The sequence below is a fragment of the Pseudophryne corroboree genome, unplaced genomic scaffold (assembly GCF_028390025.1).
Source record: "Pseudophryne corroboree isolate aPseCor3 unplaced genomic scaffold, aPseCor3.hap2 scaffold_1807, whole genome shotgun sequence".
NCBI lineage: Eukaryota > Metazoa > Chordata > Amphibia > Anura > Myobatrachidae > Pseudophryne > Pseudophryne corroboree.
In genome coordinates, this window is record NW_026968444.1 from 4,080 (window position 1) to 27,851 (window position 23,772).

Consider the following 23,772-nt stretch of genomic DNA (forward strand, 5'->3'; position numbering starts at 1 on the left):
GCTCCAGTGGCGCAATTGGTCAGCGCACGGTACTTATAAGACAGTATCTGTTGAGCAATGCCGAGGTTGTGAGTTCAAGCCTCACCTGGAGCAGCTTTGTATACTGTTTTTTTTTTCCCTTTTCTTATGTCATTTGTCATTGATTATAAACTGGTAGCCTTAATATTTAATATAATATTACAAAGGATGGAAGAAAGAAAGAAAAAACACAAACATGATTGTGCATTTAAGTTGTCAGCACACATCGGCTTTGGTTCAAATGCACTGCATATCTTCCTTCAGTCAGCCAACAAAACAGCAATGGAAAAGATTAACATACTGTTGGTAAAGCAGTTGCATCAAATTGATTTTCTGCAATAAGCATGATAATCCATACTGACAGCTCTGGTTAGTACCAGCACATTTCTTGCTGGACTTGGTAATGCAAAGAACACAGTAAACAGCTTAACTTTTTGCTCAAAAATAAATAATTGACTATTAAAAACCTTACAGTCTTAAATAAGAACATCAGTAAGCACCACTGGCATAATGGATAAGTCACTGCCCTCCTAAGCCAGGGGGTCCATGTCCCATATGGGGTGGAAGTCATTACAGCAAGTGTCTCATCACTAGAGTTGATATTTTATCCTTGCTTCAACTGTAAAACAGTCTTGCAGTGTTTAGCTTGCAAAAAATGACCACAGAAGCTAAAATATGACATTTATTATGATAACATTGTTGTTGTTGTTGTTTTTTAAACCTTTTCTATCACCGTGGACAGCTTATTCAAGTGCCATCTGGCATGCATGTTCCTTTGTTGCTCATCATTCATCACCAAAAATTATTTTCTTTTTCAATTCTTATGACTGTACTGATTGTATTGAATAAAATCCATGTCTAGCATAACCAGTTAATGCTGCAAAGTGCTCCAGTGGTGAAATTGGGCAGCACGCGGTTCCTATAAAACAGTATCTGTTGAGCAATGCCGAGGTTGTGAGTTCAAGCCTCACCTGGAGCATCTTTGTATACTGTTTTTTTTTCCTTTTCTTATGTCATTAGTCATTGATTATAAACTGCTACCTTAATATTTAATATGATATTACAAAGGATGGAAGAAAGAAAGAAAAAACACAAACATGATTGTGCATTTAAGTTGTCAGCACACATCTGCTTTGGTTCAAATGCACTGCATATCTTCCTTCAGTCAGCCAACAAAACAGCAATGGAAAAGATTAACATACTGTTGGTAAAGCAGTTGCATCAAATTTATTTTCTGCAATATAGCATGATAATCCATACTGACAGCTCTGGTTAGTACCAGCACATTTCTTGCTGGACTTGGTAATGCAAAGAACACAGTAAACAGCTTAACTTTTTTTCAAAAATAAATAATTGTCTATTAAAAACCTATCAGTCTTCAAAAAGGACATCAGTAAGCACCACTGGCATAATGGATAAGTCACTGCCCTCCTAAGCCAGGGGGTCCAATTCCCATATGGGGTGGAATTCATTACAGCAAGTGTCTCATCACTAGAGTTGATATTTTAGCCTTGCTTCAACTGTAAAACAGTCTTGCAGTGTTTAGCTTGCAAAAAATGACCACAGAAGCTAAAATATGACATTTATTATGATAACATTGTTGTTGTTTTTTTTAAACCTTATCTATCACCGTGGACAGCTTATTCAAGTACCATCTGACATGCATGTTCATTTGTTGCTCATAATTCATCACCAAAAATGATTTTCTTTTTCAATTCTTATGACTGTACTGATTGTATTGAATAAAATCCACATCTAGCTTAACCAACGAATGCTGCAAAGTGCTCCAGTGGTGCAATTGGTCAGCACGCGGTACTTATAAGACAGTATCTGTTGAGCAATGCTGAGGTTGAGAGTTCAAGCCTCACCTGGAGCATCTTTGTATACTGTTTTTTTTCCTTGACATTAGTCATTGATTATAAACTGCTACCTTAATATTTAATATGATATTACAAAGGATGGAAGAAAGAAAGAAAAAACACAAACATGATTGTGCATTTAAGTTGTCAGCACACATCTGCTTTGGTTCAAATGCACTGCATATCTTCCTTCAGTCAGCCAACAAAACAGCAATGGAAAAGATTAACATACTGTTGGTAAAGCAGTTGCATCAAATTGATTTTCTGCAATATAGCATGATAATCCATACTGACAGCTCTGGATAGTACCAGCACATTTCTTGCTGGACTTGGTAATGCAAAGAACACAGTAAACAGCTTCAATTGTTTTCAAAAATAAATAATTGACTATTAAAAACCTAACTGTCCTAAATAAGAACATCAGTAAGCACCACTGGCATAATGGGTAAGGCACTGTTCTCCTAAGCCTGTGGTTGTGGGTTTAAGTCCCGTCTGAGTTGGAAGTCATTACAGCAAGTGTCTCATCACTAGAGTTGATATTTTATCCTTGCTTCAACTGTAAAACAGTCTTGCAGTGTTTAGCTTGTAAAAAATTACCACAGAAGCTAAAATATGACATTAATTATGATAACATTGTTGTAGTTGTTTTTTAAACCTTTTCTATCTCCGTGGACAGCTTATTCAAGTGCCATCTGGCATGCATGTTACTTTGTTGCTCATCATTCATCACCAAAAATGATTTTCTTTTTCAATTCTTATGACTGTACTGATTGTATTGAATAAAATCCACATCTAGCATAACCAATTAATGCTGCAAAGCGCTCCAGTGGCGCAATTGGTCAGCGCGCGGTACTTATAAGACAGTATCTGTTGAGCAATGCCGAGGTTGTGAGTTCAAGCCTCACATGGAGTTTTTTTGTATACTGTTTTTTTTTCCTTTTCTTATGTCATTAGTCATTGATTATAAACTGCTACCTTAATATTTAATATGATATTACAAAGGATGGAAGAAAGAAAGAAAACACACAAACATGATTGTGCATTTAAGTTGTCAGCACACATCTGCTTTGGTTCAAATGCACTGCATATCTTCCTTCAGTCAGCCAACAAAACAGCAATGGAAAAGATTAACATACTGTTGGTAAAGCAGTTGCATCAAATTGATCTTCTGCAATATAGCATGATAATCCATACTGACAGCTCTGGTTAGTACCAGCACATTTCTTGCTGGACTTGTTAATGCAAAGAACACAGTAAACAGCTTTTTTTTTCAAAAATAAATAATTGACTATTAAAAACCTATCAGTCTTAAATAAGGACATCAGTTAGCACCACTGCCATAATGGATAAGGCACTGTTCTCCTAAGCCAGTGGTTGTGGGTTTAAGTCCCGTCTGAGTTGGAAGTCATTACAGCAAGTGCCTCATCACTAGAGTTGATATTTTATCCTTGCTTCAACTGTAAAACAGTCTTGCAGTGTTTAGCTTGTAAAAAATGACCACAGAAGCTAAAATATGACAAAAATAACATTGTTGTTGTTTTTTTTTAAACCTTTTCTATCACCGTGGGCAGCTTATTCAAGTGCCATCTGGCATGCATGTTCCTTTGTTGCTCATCATTCATCACCAAAAATGATTTTCTTTTTCAATTCTTATGACTGTACTAATTGTATTGAATAAAATCCACATCTAGCATAACAAATTAATGCTGCAAAGTGCTCCAGTGGCGCAATTGGTCTGCGCGCGGTACTTATAAGACAGTATCTGTTGAGCAATGCCGAGGTTTTGAGTTCAAGCTTCACCTGGAGCATCTTTGTATACTGTTTTTTTTTTCCTTGTCATTAGTCATTGATTATAAACTGCTACCTTAATATTTAATATGATATTACAAAGGATGGAAGAAAGAAAGAAAGAAAGCACACAAACATGATTGTGCATTTAAGTTGTCAGCACACATCTGCTTTGGTTCAAATGAACTGCATATCTTCCTTCAGTCAGCCAACAAAACAGCAATGGAAAAGATTAACATACTATTGGTAAAGCAGTTGCATTAAATTGATTTTCTGCAATATAGCATGATAATCCATACTGACAGCTCTGGTTAGTACCAGCACATTTCTTGCTGGACTTGGTAATGCAAAGAACACAGTAAACAGCTTCACTTTTTTTCAAAAATAAATAATTGACCATTAAAAACCTATCAGTCTTAAATAAGGACATCAGTAAGCACCACTGCCATAATGGATAAGGCACTGTTCTCCTAAGCCAGTGGTTGTGGGTTTAAGTCCCGTCTGAGTTGGAAGTCATTACAGCAAGTGCCTCATCACTAGAGTTGATATGTTATCCTTGCTTCAACTGTAAAACAGTCTTGCAGTGTTTAGCTTGTAAAAAATGACCACAGAAGCTAAAATATGACAAAAATAACATTGTTGTTTTTTTTTAAACCTTTTCTATCACCGTGGGCAGCTTATTCAAGTGCCATCTGGCATGCATGTTCCTTTGTTGCTCATCATTCATCACCAAAAATGATTTTCTTTTTCAATTCTTATGACTGTACTGATTGTATTGAATGAAATCCACATCTAGCATAACAAAATAGAGCTACAAAGTGCTCCAGTGGCACAATTGGTCTGCGCGCGGTACTTATAAGACAGTATCTGTTGAGCAATGCTGAGGTTTTGAGTTCAAGCCTCACCTGGAGCATCTTTGTATACTATTTTTTTTCCTTGTCATTAGTCATTGATTATAAACTGCTACCTTAATATTTAATATGATATTACAAAGGATGGAAGAAAGAAAGAAAAAACACAAACATGATTGTGCATTTAAGTTGTCAGCACACATCTGCTTTGGTTCAAATGCACTGCATATCTTCCTTCAGTCAGCCAACAAAACAGCAACGGAAAAGATTAACATACTGTTGGTAAAGCAGTTGCATCAAATTGATTTTCTGCAATATAGCATGATAATCCATACTGACAGCTCTGGATAGTACCAGCACATTTCTTGCTGGACTTGGCAATGCAAAGAACACAGTAAACAGCTTCACTTTTTTTCAAAAATAAATAATTGACTATTAAAAACCTATCAGTCTTAAATAAGGACATCAGTAAGCACCACTGGCATAATGGATAAGGCACTGTTCTCCTAAGCTAGTGGTTGTGGGTTTAAGTCCGGTCTGAGTTGGAAGTCATTACAGAAAGTGTCTCATCACTAGAGTTGATATTTTATCCTTGCTTTAACTGTAAAACATTCTTGCAGTGTTTAGCTTGTAAAAAATGACTACAGAAGCTAAAATATGACATTAATTATTATAACATTGTTGTTGTTGTTTTTTAAACCTTTTCTATCACCGTGGACAGCTTATTCAAGTGCCATCTGGCATGCATGTTCCTTTGTTGATCATCATTCATCACCAAAAATGATTTTCTTTTTCAATTCTTATGACTGTACTGATTGTATTGAATAAAATCCACATCTAGCATAACAAATTAATGCTACAAAGTGCTCCAGTGGCGCAATTGGTCTGCGCGCGGTACTTATAAGACAGTATCTGTTGAGCAATGCCAAGGTTTTGAGTTCAAGCCTCACCTGGAGCATCTTTGTATACTGTTTTTTTTCCTTGTCATTAGTCATTGATTATAAACTGCTACCTTAATATTTAATATGATATTACAAAGGATGGAAGAAAGAAAGAAAGCACACAAACATGATTGTGCATTTAAGTTGTCAGCACACATCTGCTTTGGTTCAAATGCACTGCATATCTTCCTTCAGTCAGCCAACAAAACAGCAATGGAAAAGATTAACATACTGTTGGTAAAGCAGTTGCATCAAATTGATTTTCTGCAATATAGCATGATAATCCATACTGACAGCTATGGTTAGTACCAGCACATTTCTTGCTGGACTTGGTAATGCAAAGAACACAGAAAAACAGCTTCACTGTTTTTCAAAAATAAATAATTGACTATTAAAAACCTATCAGTCTTCAATAAGGACATCAGTAAGCACCACTGGCATAATGGATAAGTCACTGCCCTCCTAAGCCAGGGGGTCCAAGTCCCATATGGGGTGGAAGTCATTACAGCAAGTGTCTCATCACTAGAGTTGATATATTAGCCTTGCTTCAACTGTAAAACAGTCTTGCAGTGTTTAGCTTGCAAAAAATGACCACAGAAGCTAAAATATGACATTTATTATGATAACATTGTTGTTGTTTTTTTAAAACCTTTTCTATCACAGTGGACAGCTTATTCAAGTACCATCTGACATGCATGTTCATTTGTTGCTCATAATTCATCACCAAAAATGATTTTCTTTTTCAATTCTTATGACTGTACTGATTGTATTGAATAAAATCCACATCTAGCATAACCAATGAATGCTGCAAAGTGCTCCAGTGGTGCAATTGGTCAGCACGCGGTACTTCTTAGACAGTATCTGTTGAGCAATGCTGAGGTTGAGAGTTCAAGCCTCACCTGGAGCATCTTTGTATACTGTTTTTTTTCCTTGACATTAGTCATTGATTATAAACTGCTACCTTAATATTTAATATGATATTACAAAGGATGGAAGAAAGAAAGAAAAAACACAAACATGATTGTGCATTTAAGTTGTCAGCACACATCTGCTTTGGTTCAAATGCACTGCATATCTTCCTTCAGTCAGCCAACAAAACAGCAATGGAAAAGATTAACATACTGTTGGTAAAGCAGTTGCATCAAATTGATTTTCTGCAATATAGCATGATAATCCATACTGACAGCTCTGGATAGTACCAGCACATTTCTTGCTGGACTTGGCAATGCAAAGAACACAGTAAACAGCTTCACTTTTCTTCAAAAATAAATAATTGACTATTAAAAACCTAACTGTCCTAAATAAGAACATCAGTAAGCACCACTGGCATAATGGGTAAGGCACTGTTCTCCTAAGCCTGTGGTTGTGGGTTTAAGTCCCGTCTGAGTTGGAAGTCATTACAGCAAGTGTCTCATCACTAGAGTTGATATTTTATCCTTGCTTCAACTGTAAAACAGTCTTGCAGTGTTTAGCTTGTAAAAAATTACCACAGAAGCTAAAATATGACATTAATTATGATAACATTGTTGTTGTTGTTTTTTAAACCTTTTCTATCACCGTGGACAGCTTATTCAAGTGCCATCTGGCATGCATGTTACTTTGTTGCTCATCATTCATCACCAAAAATGATTTTCTTTTTCAATTCTTATGACTGTACTGATTGTATTGAATAAAATCCACATCTAGCATAACCAAATAATGCTGCAAAGCGCTCCAGTGGCGCAATTGGTCAGCGCGTGGTACTTATAAGACAGTATCTGTTGAGCAATGCCGAGGTTGTGAGTTCAAGCCTCACATGGAGTTTTTTTGTATACTGTTTTTTTTTCCTTTTCTTATGTCATTAGTCATTGATTATAAACTGCTACCTTAATATTTAATATGATATTACAAAGGATGGAAGAAAGAAAGAAAACACACAAACATGATTGTGCATTTAAGTTGTCAGCACACATCTGCTTTGGTTCAAATGCACTGCATATCTTCCTTCAGTCAGCCAACAAAACAGCAATGGAAAAGATTAACATACTGTTGGTAAAGCAGTTGCATCAAATTGATCTTCTGCAATATAGCATGATAATCCATACTGACAGCTCTGGTTAGTACCAGCACATTTCTTGCTGGACTTGTTAATGCAAAGAACACAGTAAACAGCTTCACTTTTTTTCAAAAATAAATAATTGACTATTAAAAACCTATCATGCTTAAATAAGGACATCAGTTAGCACCACTGCCATAATGGATAAGGCACTGTTCTCCTAAGCCAGTGGTTGTGGGTTTAAGTCCCGTCTGAGTTGGAAGTCATTACAGCAAGTGCCTCATCACTAGAGTTGATATTTTATCCTTGCTTCAACTGTAAAACAGTCTTGCAGTGTTTAGCTTGTAAAAAATGACCACAGAAGCTAAAATATGACAAAAATAACATTGTTGTTTTTTTTTAAACCTTTTCTATCACCGTGGGCAGCTTATTCAAGTGCCATCTGGCATGCATGTTCCTTTGTTGCTCATCATTCATCACCAAAAATGATTTTCTTTTTCAATTCTTATGACTGTACTAATTGTATTGAATAAAATCCACATCTAGCATAACAAATTAATGCTACAAAGTGCTCCAGTGGTGCAATTGGTCTGCGCGCGGTACTTATAAGACAGTATCTGTTGAGCAATGCCGAGGTTTTGAGTTCAAGCTTCACCTGGAGCATATTTGTATACTGTTTTTTTTTTCCTTGTCATTAGTCATTGATTATAAACTGCTACCTTAATATTTAATATGATATTACAAAGGATGGAAGAAAGAAAGAAAGAAAGCACACAAACATGATTGTGCATTTAAGTTGTCAGCACACATCTGCTTTGGTTCAAATGAACTGCATATCTTCCTTCAGTCAGCCAACAAAACAGCAATGGAAAAGATTAACATACTATTGGTAAAGCATTTGCATTAAATTGATTTTCTGCAATATAGCATGATAATCCATACTGACAGCTCTGGTTAGTACCAGCACATTTCTTGCTGGACTTGGTAATGCAAAGAACACAGTAAACAGCTTCACTTTTTTTCAAAAATAAATAATTGACTATTAAAAACCTATCAGTCTTAAATAAGGACATCAGTAAGCACCACTGCCATAATGGATAAGGCACTGTTCTCCTAAGCCAGTGGTTGTGGGTTTAAGTCCCGTCTGAGTTGGAAGTCATTACAGCAAGTGCCTCATCACTAGAGTTGATATTTTATCCTTGCTTCAACTGTAAAACAGTCTTGCAGTGTTTAGCTTGTAAAAAATGACCACAGAAGCTAAAATATGACAAAAATAACATTGTTGTTGTTTTTTAAACCTTTTCTATCACCGTGGGCAGATTATTCAAGTGCCATCTGGCATGCATGTTCCTTTGTTGCTCATCATTCATCACCAAAAATGATTTTCTTTTTCAATTCTTATGACTGTACTGATTGTATTGAATGAAATCCACATCTAGCATAACAAATTGGAGCTACAAAGTGCTCCAGTGGCACAATTGGTCTGCGCGCGGTACTTATAAGACAGTATCTGTTGAGCAATGCTGAGGTTTTGAGTTCAAGCCTCACCTGGAGCATCTTTGTATACTGTTTTTTTTTCTTGTCATTAGTCATTGATTATAAACTGCTACCTTAATATTTAATATGATATTACAAAGGATGGAAGAAAGAAAGAAAAAACACAAACATGATTGTGCATTTAAGTTGTCAGCACACATCTGCTTTGGTTCAAATGCACTGCATATCTTCCTTCAGTCAGCCAACAAAACAGCAACGGAAAAGATTAACATACTGTTGGTAAAGCAGTTGCATCAAATTGATTTTCTGCAATATAGCATGATAATCCATACTGACAGCTCTGGATAGTACCAGCACATTTCTTGCTGGACTTGGCAATGCAAAGAACACAGTAAACAGCTTCACTTTTTTTCAAAAATAAATAATTGACTATTAAAAACCTATCAGTCTTAAATAAGGACATCAGTAAGCACCACTGGCATAATGGATAAAGCACTGTTCTCCTAAGCTAGTGGTTGTGGGTTTAAGTCCGGTCTGAGTTGGAAGTCATTACAGAAAGTGTCTCATCACTAGAGTTGATATTTTATCCTTGCTTTAACTGTAAAACAGTCTTGCAGTGTTTAGCTTGTAAAAAATGACCACAGAAGCTAAAATATGACATTAATTATTATAACATTGTTGTTGTTGTTTTTTAAACCTTTTCTATCACCGTGGACAGCTTATTCAAGTGCCATCTGGCATGCATGTTCCTTTGTTGATCATCATTCATCACCAAAAATGATTTTCTTTTTCAATTCTTATGACTGTACTGATTGTATTGAATAAAATCCACATCTAGCATAACAAATTAATGCTACAAAGTGCTCCAGTGGCGCAATTGGTCTGCGCGCGGTACTTATAAGACAGTATCTGTTGAGCAATGCCAAGGTTTTGAGTTCAAGCCTCACCTGGAGCATCTTTGTATACTGTTTATTTTTCCTTGTCATTAGTCATTGATTATAAACTGCTACCTTAATATTTAATATGATATTACAAAGGATGGAAGAAAGAAAGAAAGCACACAAACATGATTGTGCATTTAAGTTGTCAGCACACATCTGCTTTGGTTCAAATGCACTGCATATCTTCCTTCAGTCAGCCAACAAAACAGCAATGGAAAAGATTAACATACTGTTGGTAAAGCAGTTGCATCAAATTGATTTTCTGCAATATAGCATGATAATCCATACTGACAGCTATGGTTAGTACCAGCACATTTCTTGCTGGACTTGGTAATGCAAAGAACACAGAAAAACTGCATCACTTTTTTTCAAAAATAAATAATTGACTATTAAAAACCTATCAGTCTTCAATAAGGACATCAGTAAGCACCACTGGCATAATGGATAAGTCACTGCCCTCCTAAGCCAGGGGGTCCAAGTCCCATATGGGGTGGAAGTCATTACAGCAAGTGTCTCATCACTAGAGTTGATATATTAGCCTTGCTTCAACTGTAAAACAGTCTTGCAGTGTTTAGCTTGCAAAAAATGACCACAGAAGCTAAAATATGACATTTATTATGATAACATTGTTGTTGTTTTTTTAAAACCTTTTCTATCACAGTGGACAGCTTATTCAAGTACCATCTGACATGCATGTTCATTTGTTGCTCATAATTCATCACCAAAAATGATTTTCTTTTTCAATTCTTATGACTGTACTGATTGTATTGAATAAAATCCACATCTAGCATAACCAATGAATGCTGCAAAGTGCTCCAGTGGTGCAATTGGTCAGCACGCGGTACTTATTAGACAGTATCTGTTGAGCAATGCTGAGGTTGAGATTTCAAGCCTCACCTGGAGCATCTTTGTATACTGTTTTTTTTCCTTGACATTAGTCATTGATTATAAACTGCTACCTTAATATTTAATATGATATTACAAAGGATGGAAGAAAGAAAGAAAAAACACAAACATGATTGTGCATTTAAGTTGTCAGCACACATCTGCTTTGGTTCAAATGCACTGCATATCTTCCTTCAGTCAGCCAACAAAACAGCAATGGAAAAGATTAACATACTGTTGGTAAAGCAGTTGCATCAAATTGATTTTCTGCAATATAGCCTGATAATCCATACTGACAGCTCTGGATAGTACCAGCACATTTCTTGCTGGACTTGGCAATGCAAAGAACACAGTAAACAGCTTCACTTTTCTTCAAAAATAAATAATTGACTATTAAAAACCTATCAGTCTTAAATAAGGACATCAGTAAGCACCACTGGCATAATGGATAAGGCACTGTTCTCCTAAACTAGTGGTTGTGGGTTTAAGTCCGGTCTGAGTTGGAAGTCATTACAGAAAGTGTCTCATCACTAGAGTTGATATTTTATCCTTGCTTCAACTGTAAAACAGTCTTGCAGTGTTTAGCTTGTAAAAAATGACCACAGAAGCTAAAATATGACAAAAATAACATTGTTGTTTTTTTTTTTAAACCTTTTCTATCATCGTGGGCAGATTATTCAAGTGCCATCTGGCATGCATGTTCCTTTGTTGCTCATCATTCATCACCAAAAATGATTTTCTTTTTCAATTCTTATGACTGTACTGATTGTATTGAATAAAATCCACATCTAGCATAACAAATTAAAACTACAAAGTGCTCCAGTGGCGCAATTGGTCTGCGCGCGGTACTTATAAGACAGTATCTGTTGAGCAATGCCGAGGTTTTGAGTTCAAGCCTCACCTGGAACATCTTTGTATACTGTTTTTTTTCCTAGTCATTTATATATAAACTGCTACCTTAATATTTAATATGATATTACAAAGGATGGAAGAAAGAAAGAAAAAACACAAACATGATTGTGCATTTAAGTTGTCAGCACACATCTGCTTTGGTTCAAATGCACTGCATATCTTCCTTCAGTCAGCCAACAAAACAGCAATGGAAAAGATTAACATACTGTTGGTAAAGCAGTTGCATCAAATTGATTTTCTGCAATATAGCATGATAATCCATACTGACAGCTCTGGATAGTACCAGCACATTTCTTGCAGGACTTGGTAATGCAAAGAACACAGTAAACAGCTTCAATTTTTTTCAAACATAAATAATTGACTATTAAAAACCTATCAGTCTTAAATAAAGACATCAGTAAGCACCACTGGCATAATGGGTAAGGCACTGTTCTCCTAAGCCAGTGATTGTGGGTTTAAGTCCCGTCTGAGTTGGAAGTTATTTACAGCAAGTGTCTCATCAGTAGAGTTGATATTTTATCCTTGCTTCAACTGTAAAACAGTCTTGCAGTGTTTAGCTTGTAAAAAATGACCACAGAAGCTAAAATATGACATTAATTATGATAACATTGTTGTTGTTGTTTTTTAAACCTTTTCTATCACCGTGGACAGCTTATTCAAGTGCCATCTAGCATGCATGTTCCTTTGTTGCTCATCATTCATCACCAAAAATGATTTTCTTTTTCAATTCTTATGACTGTACTGATTGTATTGAATAAAATCCACATCTAGCATAACCAATAAATGCTGCAAAGTGCTCCAGTGGCGCAATTGGTCAGCGCGCGGTACTTATAAGACAGTATCTGTTGAGCAATGCTGAGGTTGTGAGTTCAAGCCTCACCTGGAGCATCTTTGTACACTGTTTTTTTTCCTTTTCTTATGTCATTAGTCGTTGATTATAAACTTGTAGCCTTAATATTTAATATGATATTACAAAGGATGGAAGAAAGAAAGAAAACACACAAACATGATTGTGCATTTAAGTTGTCAGCACACATCTGCTTTGATTCAAATGCACTGCATATCTTCCTTCAGTCAGCCAACAAAACAGCAATGGAAAAGAATAACATACTGTTGGTAAAGCAGTTGCATCAAATTGATTTTCTGCAATATAGCATGATAATCCATACTGACAGCTCTGGATAGTACCAGCACATTTCTTGCTGGACATGGTAATGCAAAGAACACAGTAAACAGCTTCAATTTTTTTTCAAAAATAAATAATTGACTATTAAAACCCTATCAGTCTTAAATAAGGACATCAGTAAGCACCACTGGCATAATGAATAAGGCACTGTTCTCCTAAGCCAGTGGTTGTTGGTTTAAGTCCCGTCTGAGTTGGAAGTCATTACAGCAAGTGTCTCATCACTAGAGTTTATATTTTATCCTTGCTTCAACTGTAAAACAGTCCTGCAGTGTTTAGCTTGTAAAAAATGACCACAGAAGCTAAAATATGACATTAATTATGATAATATTGTTGTTGTTGTTTTTTAAACCTTTTCTATCACAGTGGACAGCTTATTCAAGTGCCATCTGGCATGCATGTTCCTTTGTTGCTCATCATTCATCACCAAAAATGATTTTCTTTTTCAATTCTTATGACTGTACTGATTGTATTGAATAAAATCCACATCTAGCATAACCAATTAATGCTGCAAAGTGCTCCAGTGGCGCAATTGGTCAGCGCGCGAAACTTATAAGACAGTATCTGTTGAGCAATGCCAAGGTTGTGAGGTCAAGCCTCACCTGGAGCATCTTTGTATACTATTTTTTTTCCTTTTCTTATGTCATTAGTCATTGATTATAAACTGCTACCTTAATATTTAATATGATATTATAAAGGATGGAAGAAAGAAAGAAAAAACACAAACATGATTGTGCATTTAAGTTGTCAGCACACATCTGCTTTGGTTCAAATGCACTGCATATCTTCCTTCAGTCAGCTAACAAAACAGCAATGGAAAAGATTAACATACTGTTGGTAAAGCAGTTGCATCAAATTGATTTTCTGCAATATAGCATGATAATCCATACTGACAGCTCTGGATAGTACCAGCACATTTCTTGCTGGACTTGGTAATGCAAAGAACACAGTTAACAGCTTCAATTTTTTTCAAAAATAAATAATTGACTATTAAAAACCTAACTGTCCTAAATAAGAACATCAGTAAGCACCACTGGCATAACGGGTAAGGCACTATTCTCCTAAGCCAGTGGTTGTTGGTTTAAGTCCCGTCTGAGTTGGAAGTCATTACAGCAAGTGTCTCATCACTAGAGTTGATATTTTATCCTTGCTTCAACTGTAAAACAGTCTTGCAGTGTTTAGCTTGTAAAAAATGACCACAGAAGCTAAAATATGACAAAAATAACATTGTTGTTGTTTTTTTTTAAACCTTTTCTATCATCGTGGGCAGATTATTCAAGTGCCATCTGGCATGCATGTTCCTTTGTTGCTCATCATTCATCACCAAAAATGATTTTCTTTTTCAATTCTTATGACTGTACTGATTGTATTGAATAAAATCCACATCTAGCATAACAAATTAAAACTACAAAGTGCTCCAGTGGCGCAATTGGTCTGCGCGCGGTACTTATAAGACAGTATCTCTTGAGCAATGCCGAGGTTTTGAGTTCAAGCCTCACCTGGAGCATCTTTGTATACTGTTTTTTTTTCCTTGTCATTAGTCATTGATTATAAACTGCTACCTTAATATTTAATATGATATTACAAAGGATGGAAGAAAGAAAGAAAAAACACAAACATGATTGTGCATTTAAGTTGTCAGCACACATCTGCTTTGGTTCAAATGCACTGCATATCTTCCTTCAGTCAGCCAACAAAACAGCAATGGAAAAGATTAACATACTGTTGGTAAAGCAGTTGCATCAAATTGATTTTCTGCAATATAGCATGATAATCCATACTGACAGCTCTGGATAGTACCAGCACATTTCTTGCAGGACTTGGTAATGCAAAGAACAAAGTAAACAGCTTCAATTTTTTTCAAACATAAATAATTGACTATTAAAAACCTATCAGTCTTAAATAAGGACATCAGTAAGCACCACTGGCATAATGGGTAAGGCACTGTTCTCCTAAGCCAGTGATAGTGGGTTTAAGTCCCGTCTGAGTCGGAAGTTATTTACAGCAAGTGTCTCATCACTAGAGTTGATATTTTATCCTTGCTTCAACTGTAAAACAGTCTTGCAGTGTTTAGCTTGTAAAAAATGACCACAGAAGCTAAAATATGACATTAATTATGATAACATTGTTGTTTTTGTTGTTGTTTTTTAAACCTTTTCTATCACTGTGGACAGCTTATTCAAGTGCCATCTGGCATGCATGTTCCTTTGTTGCTCATCATTCATCACCAAAAATGATTTTCTTTTTCAATTCTTATGACTGTACTGATTGTATTGAATAAAATCAACATCTAGCATAACCAATAAATGCTGCAAAGTGCTCCAGTGGCGCAATTGGTCAGCGCGCGGTACTTATAAGACAGTATCTGTTGAGCAATGCGGAGGTTGTGAGTTCAAGCCTCACCTGGAGCATTTTTGTACACTGTTTTTTTCCTTTTCTTATGTCATTAGTCATTGATTATAAACTGCTACCTTAATATTTAATATGATATTACAAAGGATGGAAGAAAGAAAGAAAAAACACAAACATGATTGTGCATTTAAGTTGTCAGCACACATCTGCTTTGGTTCAAATGCACTGCATATCTTCCTTCAGTCAGCCAACAAAACAGCAATGGAAAAGATTAACATACTGTTGGTAAAGCAGTTGCATCAAATTGATTTTCTGCAATATAGCATGATAATCCATACTGACAGCTCTGGATAGTACCAGCACATTTCTTGCTGGACTTGGTAATGCAAAGAACACAGTCAACAGCTTCACTTTTTCCTCAAAAATAAATAATTGACTATTAAAAACCTAACAGTCTTAAATAAGAACATCAGTAAGCACCACTGGCATAATGGATAAGTCACTGCCCTCCTAAGACAGGGGGTCCAAGTTCCATATGGGGTGGAAGTCATTACAGCAAGTGTCTCATCACTAGAATTGATATTTTATCCTTGCTTCGACTGTAAAACAGTCTTGCAGTGTTTAGCTTGCAAAAAATGACCACAGAAGCTAAAATATGACATTAATTATGATAACATTGTTGTTTTTGTTGTTGTTTTTTAAACCTTTTCTATCACTGTGGACAGCTTATTCAAGTGCCATCTGGCATGCATGTTCCTTTGTTGCTCATCATTCATCACCAAAAATGATTTTCTTTTTCAATTCTTATGACTGTACTGATTGTATTGAATAAAATCCACATCTAGCATAACCAATTAATGCTGCAAAGTGCTCCAGTGGCGCAATTGGTCAGCGCGCGGTACTTATAAGACAGTATCTGTTGAGCAATGCCGAGGTTGTGAGTTCAAGCCTCACCTGGAGCATCTTTGTATACTGTTTTTTTTTCCTTTTCTTATGTCATTAGTCATTGATTATAAACTGCTACCTTAATATTTAATATGATATTACAAAGGATGGAAGAAAGAAAGAAAAAACACAAACATGATTGTGCATTTAAGTTGTCAGCACACATCTGCTTTGGTTCAAATGCACTGCATATCTTCCTTCAGTCAGCCAACAAAACAGCAATGGAAAAGATTAACATACTGTTGGTAAAGCAGTTGCATCAAATTGATTTTCTGCAATATAGCATGATAATCCATACTGACAGCTCTGGATAGTACCAGCACATTTCTTGCTGGACTTGGTAATGCAAAGAACACAGTCAACAGCTTCACTTTTTCCTCAAAAATAAATAATTGACTATTAAAAACCTAACAGTCTTAAATAAGAACATCAGTAAGCACCACTGGCATAATGGATAAGTCACTGCCCTCCTAAGACAGGGGGTCCAAGTTCCATATGTGGTGGAAGTCATTACAGCAAGTGTCTCATCACTAGAATTGATATTTTATCCTTGCTTCGACTGTAAAACAGTCTTGCAGTGTTTAGCTTGCAAAAAATGACCACAGAAGCTAAAATATGACATTTATTATGATAACATTGTTGTTGTTTTTTTTAAACATTTTCTATCACCGTGGACATCTTATTTAAGTACCATCTGGCATGCATGTTCCTTTGTTGCTCATCATTCATCACCAAAAATGATTTTCTTTTTCAATTCTTATGACTGTACTGATTGCATTGAATAAAATCCACATCTAGCATAACCAATCAATGTTGCAAAGTGCTCCAGTGGCGCAGTTGGTCAGCACGCGGTACTTATAAGACAGTATCTGTTGAGCAATGCCAAGGTTGTGAGTTCAAGCCTCACCTGGAGCATCTTTGTATACTGTTTTTTTTTCCTTTTCTTATGTTATTAGTCATTGATTATAAACTTGTAGCCTTAATATTTAATATGATATTACAAAGGATGGAAGAAAGAAAGAAAACACACAAACATGATTGTGCATTTAAGTTGTCAGCACACATCTGCCTTGATTCAAATGCACTGCATATCTTCCTTCAGTCAGCCAACAAAACAGCAATGGAAAAGAATAACATACTGTTGGTAAAGCAGTTGCATCAAATTGATTTTCTGCAATATAGCATGATAATCCATACTGACAGCTCTGGATAGTACCAGCACATTTCTTGCTGGACTTGGTAATGCAAAGAACACAGTAAACAGCTTCAATTTTTTTTCAAAAATAAATAATTGACTATTAAAACCCTATCAGTCTTAAATAAGGACATCAGTAAGCACCACTGGCATAATGAATAAGGCACTGTTCTCCTAAGCCAGTGGTTGTGGGTTTAAGTCCCGTCTGAGTTGGAAGTCATTACAGCAAGTGTCTCATCACTAGAGTTTATATTTTATCCTTGCTTCAACTGTAAAACAGTCCTGCAGTGTTCAGCTTGTAAAAAATGACCACAGAAGCTAAAATATGACATTAATTATGATAACATTGTTGTTGTTGTTTTTTAAACCTTTTCTATCACAGTGGACAGCTTATTCAAGTGCCATCTGGCATGCATGTTCCTTTGTTGCTCATCATTCATCACCAAAAATGATTTTCTTTTTCAATTCTTATGACTGTACTGATTGTATTGAATAAAATCCACATCTAGCATAACCAATTAATGCTGCAAAGTGCTCCAGTGGCGCAATTGGTCAGCGCGCGGTACTTATAATACAGTATCTGTTGAGCAATGCCGAGGTTGTGAGTTCAAGCCTCACCTGGAGCAGCTTTGTATAATGTTTTTTTTTCCTTTTTTTATGTCATTAGTCATTGATTATAAACTGCTACCTTAATATTTAATATGATATTACAAAGGATGGAAGAAAGAAAGAAAACACACAAACATGATTGTGCATTTAAGTTGTCAGCACACATCTGCTTTGGTTCAAATGCACTGCATATCTTCCTTCAGTCAGCCAACAAAACAGCAATGGAAAAGATTAACATACTGTTGGTAAAGCAGTTGCATCAAATTGATTTTCTGCAATATAGCATGATAATCCATACTGACAGCTCTGGATAGTACCAGCACATTTCTTGCTGGACTTGGTAATGCAAAGAACACAGTAAACAGCTTTACTTTTTTTCAAAAATAAATAATTGACTATTAAAACCCTATCAGTCTTAAATAAGGACATCAGTAAGCACCACTGGCATAATGAATAAGGCACTGTTCTCCTAAGCCAGTGGTTGTGGGTTTAAGTCCCGTCTGAGTTGGAAGTCATTACAGCAAGTGTCTCATCACTAGAGTTTATATTTTATCCTTGCTTCAACTGTAAAACAGTCCTGCAGTGTTTAGCTTGTAAAAAATGACCACAGAAGCTAAAATATGACATTAATTATGATAACATTGTTGTTGTTGTTTTTTAAACCTTTTCTATCACAGTGGACAGCTTATTCAAGTGCCATCTGGCATGCATGTTCCTTTGTTGCTCATCATTCATCACCAAAAATGATTTTCTTTTTCAATTCTTATGACTGTACAGATTGTATTGAATAAAATCCACATCTAGCATAACCTATTTATGCTGCAAAGTGCTCCAGTGGCGCAATTGGTCAGCGCGCGGTACTTATAATACAGTATCTGTTGAGCAATGCCGAGGTTGTGAATTCAAGCCTCACCTGGAGCAGCTTTGTATAATGTTTTTTTTTTCCTTTTTTTATGTCATTAGTCATTGATTATAAACTGCTACCTTAATATTTAATATGATATTACAAAGGATGGAAGAAAGAAAGAAAACACACAAACATGATTGTGCATTTAAGTTGTCAGCACACATCTGCTTTGGTTCAAATGCACTGCATATCTTCCTTCAGTCAGCCAACAAAACAGCAATGGAAAAGATTAACATACTGTTGGTAAAGCAGTTGCATCAAATTGATTTTCTGCAATATAGCATGATAATCCATACTGACAGCTCTGGATAGTACCAGCACATTTCTTGCTGGACTTGGTAATGCAAAGAACACAGTAAACAGCTTTACTTTTTTTCAAAAATAAATAATTGACTATTAAAATCCTAACAGTCTTAAATAAGGACATCAGTGAGCACCACTGGCACAATGTATAAGGCACTGTACTCCTAAGCCAGTGGTTGTGGGTTTAAGTCCCATCTGAGTTGGAAGTCATTACAGCAAGTGTCTCATCACTAGAGTTGATATTTTATCCTTGCTTCAACTGTAAAACAGTCTTGCAGTATTTAGCTTGTAAAAAATGACCACAGAAGCTAAAATATGACATTAATTATGATAGCATTGTTGTTGTTGTTTTTTAAACCTTTTCTATCACCGTGGACAGCTTATTCAAGTGCCATCTGGCATGCATGTTCCTTTGTTGCTCATCATTCATCACCAAAAATGATTTTCTTTTTCAATTCTTATGACTGTACTGATTGTATTGAATAAAATCCACATCTAGCATAACCAATCAATGCTGCAAAGAGCTCCAGTGGCGCAATTGGTCAGCATGCGGTACTTATAAGACAGTATCTGTTGAGCAATGCCGAGGTTGTGTGTTCAAGCCTCACCTGGAGCATCTTTGTATACTGTTTTTTTTCCTTTTCTTATGTCATTAGTCATTGATTATAAACTGCTACCTTAATATTTAATATGATATTACAAAGGATGGAAGAAAGAAAGAAAAAACACAAACATGATTGTTAGAGATGAGCGCCTGAAATTTTTCGGGTTTTGTGTTTTGGTTTTGGGTACGGTTCCGCGGCCGTGTTTTGGGTTCGAACGCGTTTTGGCAAAACCTCACCGAATTTTTTTTGTCGGATTCGGGTGTGTTTTGGATTCGGGTGTTTTTTTCAAAAAACACTAAAAAACAGCTTAAATCATAGAATTTGGGGGTCATTTTGATCCCAAAGTATTATTAACCTCAAAAACCATAATTTACACTCATTTTCAGTCTATTCTGAATACCTCACACCTCACAATATTATTTTTAGTCCTAAAATTTGCACCGAGGTCGCTGTGTGAGTAAGATAAGCGACCCTAGTGGCCGACACAAACACCGGGCCCATCTAGGAGTGGCACTGCAGTGTCACGCAGGATGTCCCTTCCAAAAAACCCTCCCCAAACAGCACATGACGCAAAGAAAAAAAGAGGCGCAATGAGGTAGCTGTGTGAGTAAGATTAGCGACCCTAGTGGCCGACACAAACACCGGGCCCATCTAGGAGTGGCACTGCAGTGTCACGCAGGATGGCCCTTCCAAAAAACCCTCCCCAAACAGCACATGACGCAAAGAAAAAAAGAGGCGCAATGAGGTAGCTGTGTGAGTAAGATTAGCGACCCTAGTGGCCGACACAAACACCGGGCCCATCTAGGAGTGGCACTGCAGTGTCACGCAGGATGTCCCTTCCAAAAAACCCTCCCCAAACAGCACATGACGCAAAGAAAAAAAGAGGCGCAATGAGGTAGCTGTGTGAGTAAGATTAGCGACCCTAGTGGCCGACACAAACACCGGGCCCATCTAGGAGTGGCACTGCAGTGTCACGCAGGATGTCCCTTCCAAAAAACCCTCCCCAAACAGCACATGACGCAAAGAAAAAAAGAGGCGCAATGAGGTAGCTGACTGTGTGAGTAAGATTAGCGACCCTAGTGGCCGACACAAACACCGGGCCCATTTAGGAGTGGCACTGCAGTGTCACGCAGGATGTCCCTTCCAAAAAACCCTCCCCAATCAGCACATGATGCAAAGAAAAAGAAAAGAAAAAAGAGGTGCAAGATGGAATTGTCCTTGGGCCCTCCCACCAACCCTTATGTTGTATAAACAAAACAGGACATGCACACTTTAACCAACCCATCATTTCAGTGACAGGGTCTGCCACACGACTGTGACTGATATGACGGGTTGGTTTGGACCCCCCCCAAAAAAGAAGCAATTAATCTCTCCTTGCACAAACTGGCTCTACAGAGGCAAGATGTCCACCTCATCATCACCCTCCGATATATCACCGTGTACATCCCCCTCCTCACAGATTATCAATTCGTCCCCACTGGAATCCACCATCTCAGCTCCCTGTGTACTTTGTGGAGGCAATTGCTGCTGGTCAATGTCTCCGCGGAGGAATTGATTATAATTCATTTTAATGAACATCATCTTCTCCACATTTTCTGGATGTAACCTCGTACGCCGATTGCTGACAAGGTGAGCGGCGGCACTAAACACTCTTTCGGAGTACACACTTGTGGGAGGGCAACTTAGGTAGAATAAAGCCAGTTTGTGCAAGGGCCTCCAAATTGCCTCTTTTTCCTGCCAGTATAAGTACGGACTGTGTGACGTGCCTACTTGGATGCGGTCACTCATATAATCCTCCACCATTCTATCAATGTTGAGAGAATCATATGCAGTGACAGTAGACGACATGTCCGTAATCATTGTCAGGTCCTTCAGTCCGGACCAGATGTCAGCATCAGCAGTCGCTCCAGACTGCCCTGCATCACCGCCAGCGGGTGGGCTCGGAATTCTGAGCCTTTTCCTCGCACCCCCAGTTGCGGGAGAATGTGAAGGAGGAGATGTTGACAGGTCGCGTTCCGCTTGACTTGACAATTTTGTCACCAGCAGGTCTTTCAACCCCAGCAGACTTGTGTCTGCCGGAAAGAGAGATCCAAGGTAGGCTTTAAATCTAGGATCGAGCACGGTGGCCAAAATGTAGTGCTCTGATTTCAACAGATTGACCACCCGTGAATCCTTGTTAAGCGAATTAAGGGCTCCATCCACAAGTCCCACATGCCTAGCGGAATCGCTCCGTGTTAGCTCCTCCTTCAATGTCTCCAGCTTCTTCTGCAAAAGCCTGATGAGGGGAATGACCTGACTCAGGCTGGCAGTGTCTGAACTGACTTCACGTGTGGCAAGTTCAAAGGGCATCAGAACCTTGCACAACGTTGAAATCATTCTCCACTGCGCTTGAGACAGGTGCATTCCACCTACTATATCGTGCTCAATTGTATAGGCTTGAATGGCCTTTTGCTGCTCCTCCAACCTCTGAAGCATATAGAGGGTTGAATTCCACCTCGTTACCACTTCTTGCTTCAGATGATGGCAGGGCAGGTTCAGTAGTTTTTGGTGGTGCTCCAGTCTTCTGTACGTGGTGCCTGTACGCCGAAAGTGTCCCGCAATTCTTCTGGCCACCGACAGCATCTCTTGCACGCCCCTGTCGTTTTTTTAAAAAATTCTGCACCACCAAATTCAAGGTATGTGCAAAACATGGGACGTGCTGGAATTTGCCCATATTTAATGCACACACAATATTGCTGGCGTTGTCCGATGCCACAAATCCACAGGAGAGTCCAATTGGGGTAAGCCATTCCGCGATGATCTTCCTCAGTTGCCGTAAGAGGTTTTCAGCTGTGTGCGTATTCTGGAAAGCGGTGATACAAAGCGTAGCCTGCCTAGGAAAGAGTTGGCGTTTGCGAGATGCTGCTACTGGTGCCGCCGCTGCTGTTCTTGCGGCGGGAGTCCATACATCTACCCAGTGGGCTGTCACAGTCATATAGTCCTGACCCTGCCCTGCTCCACTTGTCCACATGTCCGTGGTTAAGTGGACATTGGGTACAACTGCATTTTTTAGGACACTGGTGAGTCTTTTTCTGACGTCCGTGTACATTCTCGGTATCGCCTGCCTAGAGAAGTGGAACCTAGATGGTATTTGGTAACGGGGGCACACTGCCTCAATAAATTGTCTAGTTCCCTGTGAACTAACGGCGGATACCGTACGCACGTCTAACACCAACATAGTTGTCAAGGCCTCAGTTATCCGCTTTGCAGCAGGATGACTGCTGTGATATTTCATCTTCCTCGCAAAGGACTGTTGAACAGTCAATTGCTTACTGGAAGTAGTACAAGTGGGCTTACGACTTCCCCTCTGGGATGACCATCGACTCCCAGCAGCAACAACAGCAGCGCCAGCAGCAGTAGGCGTTACACGCAAGGATGCATCGGAGGAATCCCAGGCAGGAGAGGACTCGTCAGAATTGCCAGTGACATGGCCTGCAGGACTATTGGCATTCCTGGGGAAGGAGGAAATTGACACTGAGGGAGTTGGTGGGGTGGTTTGCGTGAGCTTGGTTACAAGAGGAAGGGATTTACTGGTCAGTGGACTGCTTCCGCTGTCACCCAAAGTTTTTGAACTTGTCACTGACTTATTATGAATGCGCTGCAGGTGACGTATAAGGGAGGATGTTCCGAGGTGGTTAACGTCCTTACCCCTACTTATTACAGCTTGACAAAGGGAACACACGGCTTGACACCTGTTGTCCGCATTTCTGGTGAAATACCTCCACACCGAAGAGCTGATTTTTTTGGTATTTTCACCTGGCATGTCAACGGCCATATTCCTCCCACGGACAACAGGTGTCTCCCCGGGTGCCTGACTTAAACAAACCACCTCACCATCAGAATCCTCCTGGTCAATTTCCTCCCCAGCGCCAGCAACACCCATATCCTCCTCATCCTGGTGTACTTC

The 23,772-nt window shown here is 38.0% G+C and overlaps 6 non-coding genes across 6 annotated transcripts; all 6 read left to right on the top strand.

The window, feature by feature from the left end:
• On the top strand, positions 1-93 carry TRNAI-UAU (transfer RNA isoleucine (anticodon UAU)). The gene is given in 2 exon segments: positions 1-38; positions 58-93. It is a non-coding gene; the product is annotated as a tRNA-Ile (tRNA).
• Positions 94-12,522: 12,429 nt separating this feature from the next.
• On the top strand, positions 12,523-12,615 carry TRNAI-UAU (transfer RNA isoleucine (anticodon UAU)). Its single transcript is given in 2 exon segments — positions 12,523-12,560; positions 12,580-12,615. It is a non-coding gene; the product is annotated as a tRNA-Ile (tRNA).
• Positions 12,616-15,228: 2,613 nt separating this feature from the next.
• On the top strand, positions 15,229-15,321 carry TRNAI-UAU (transfer RNA isoleucine (anticodon UAU)). Its single transcript is given in 2 exon segments — positions 15,229-15,266; positions 15,286-15,321. It is a non-coding gene; the product is annotated as a tRNA-Ile (tRNA).
• An 810-nt stretch (positions 15,322-16,131) lies between these two features.
• On the top strand, positions 16,132-16,224 carry TRNAI-UAU (transfer RNA isoleucine (anticodon UAU)). Its single transcript is given in 2 exon segments — positions 16,132-16,169; positions 16,189-16,224. It is a non-coding gene; the product is annotated as a tRNA-Ile (tRNA).
• A 1,711-nt stretch (positions 16,225-17,935) lies between these two features.
• TRNAI-UAU (transfer RNA isoleucine (anticodon UAU)) lies at positions 17,936-18,028 on the top strand. Its single transcript is given in 2 exon segments — positions 17,936-17,973; positions 17,993-18,028. It is a non-coding gene; the product is annotated as a tRNA-Ile (tRNA).
• Positions 18,029-18,839: 811 nt separating this feature from the next.
• TRNAI-UAU (transfer RNA isoleucine (anticodon UAU)) lies at positions 18,840-18,932 on the top strand. Its single transcript is given in 2 exon segments — positions 18,840-18,877; positions 18,897-18,932. It is a non-coding gene; the product is annotated as a tRNA-Ile (tRNA).
• Positions 18,933-23,772: the final 4,840 nt, after the last annotated feature.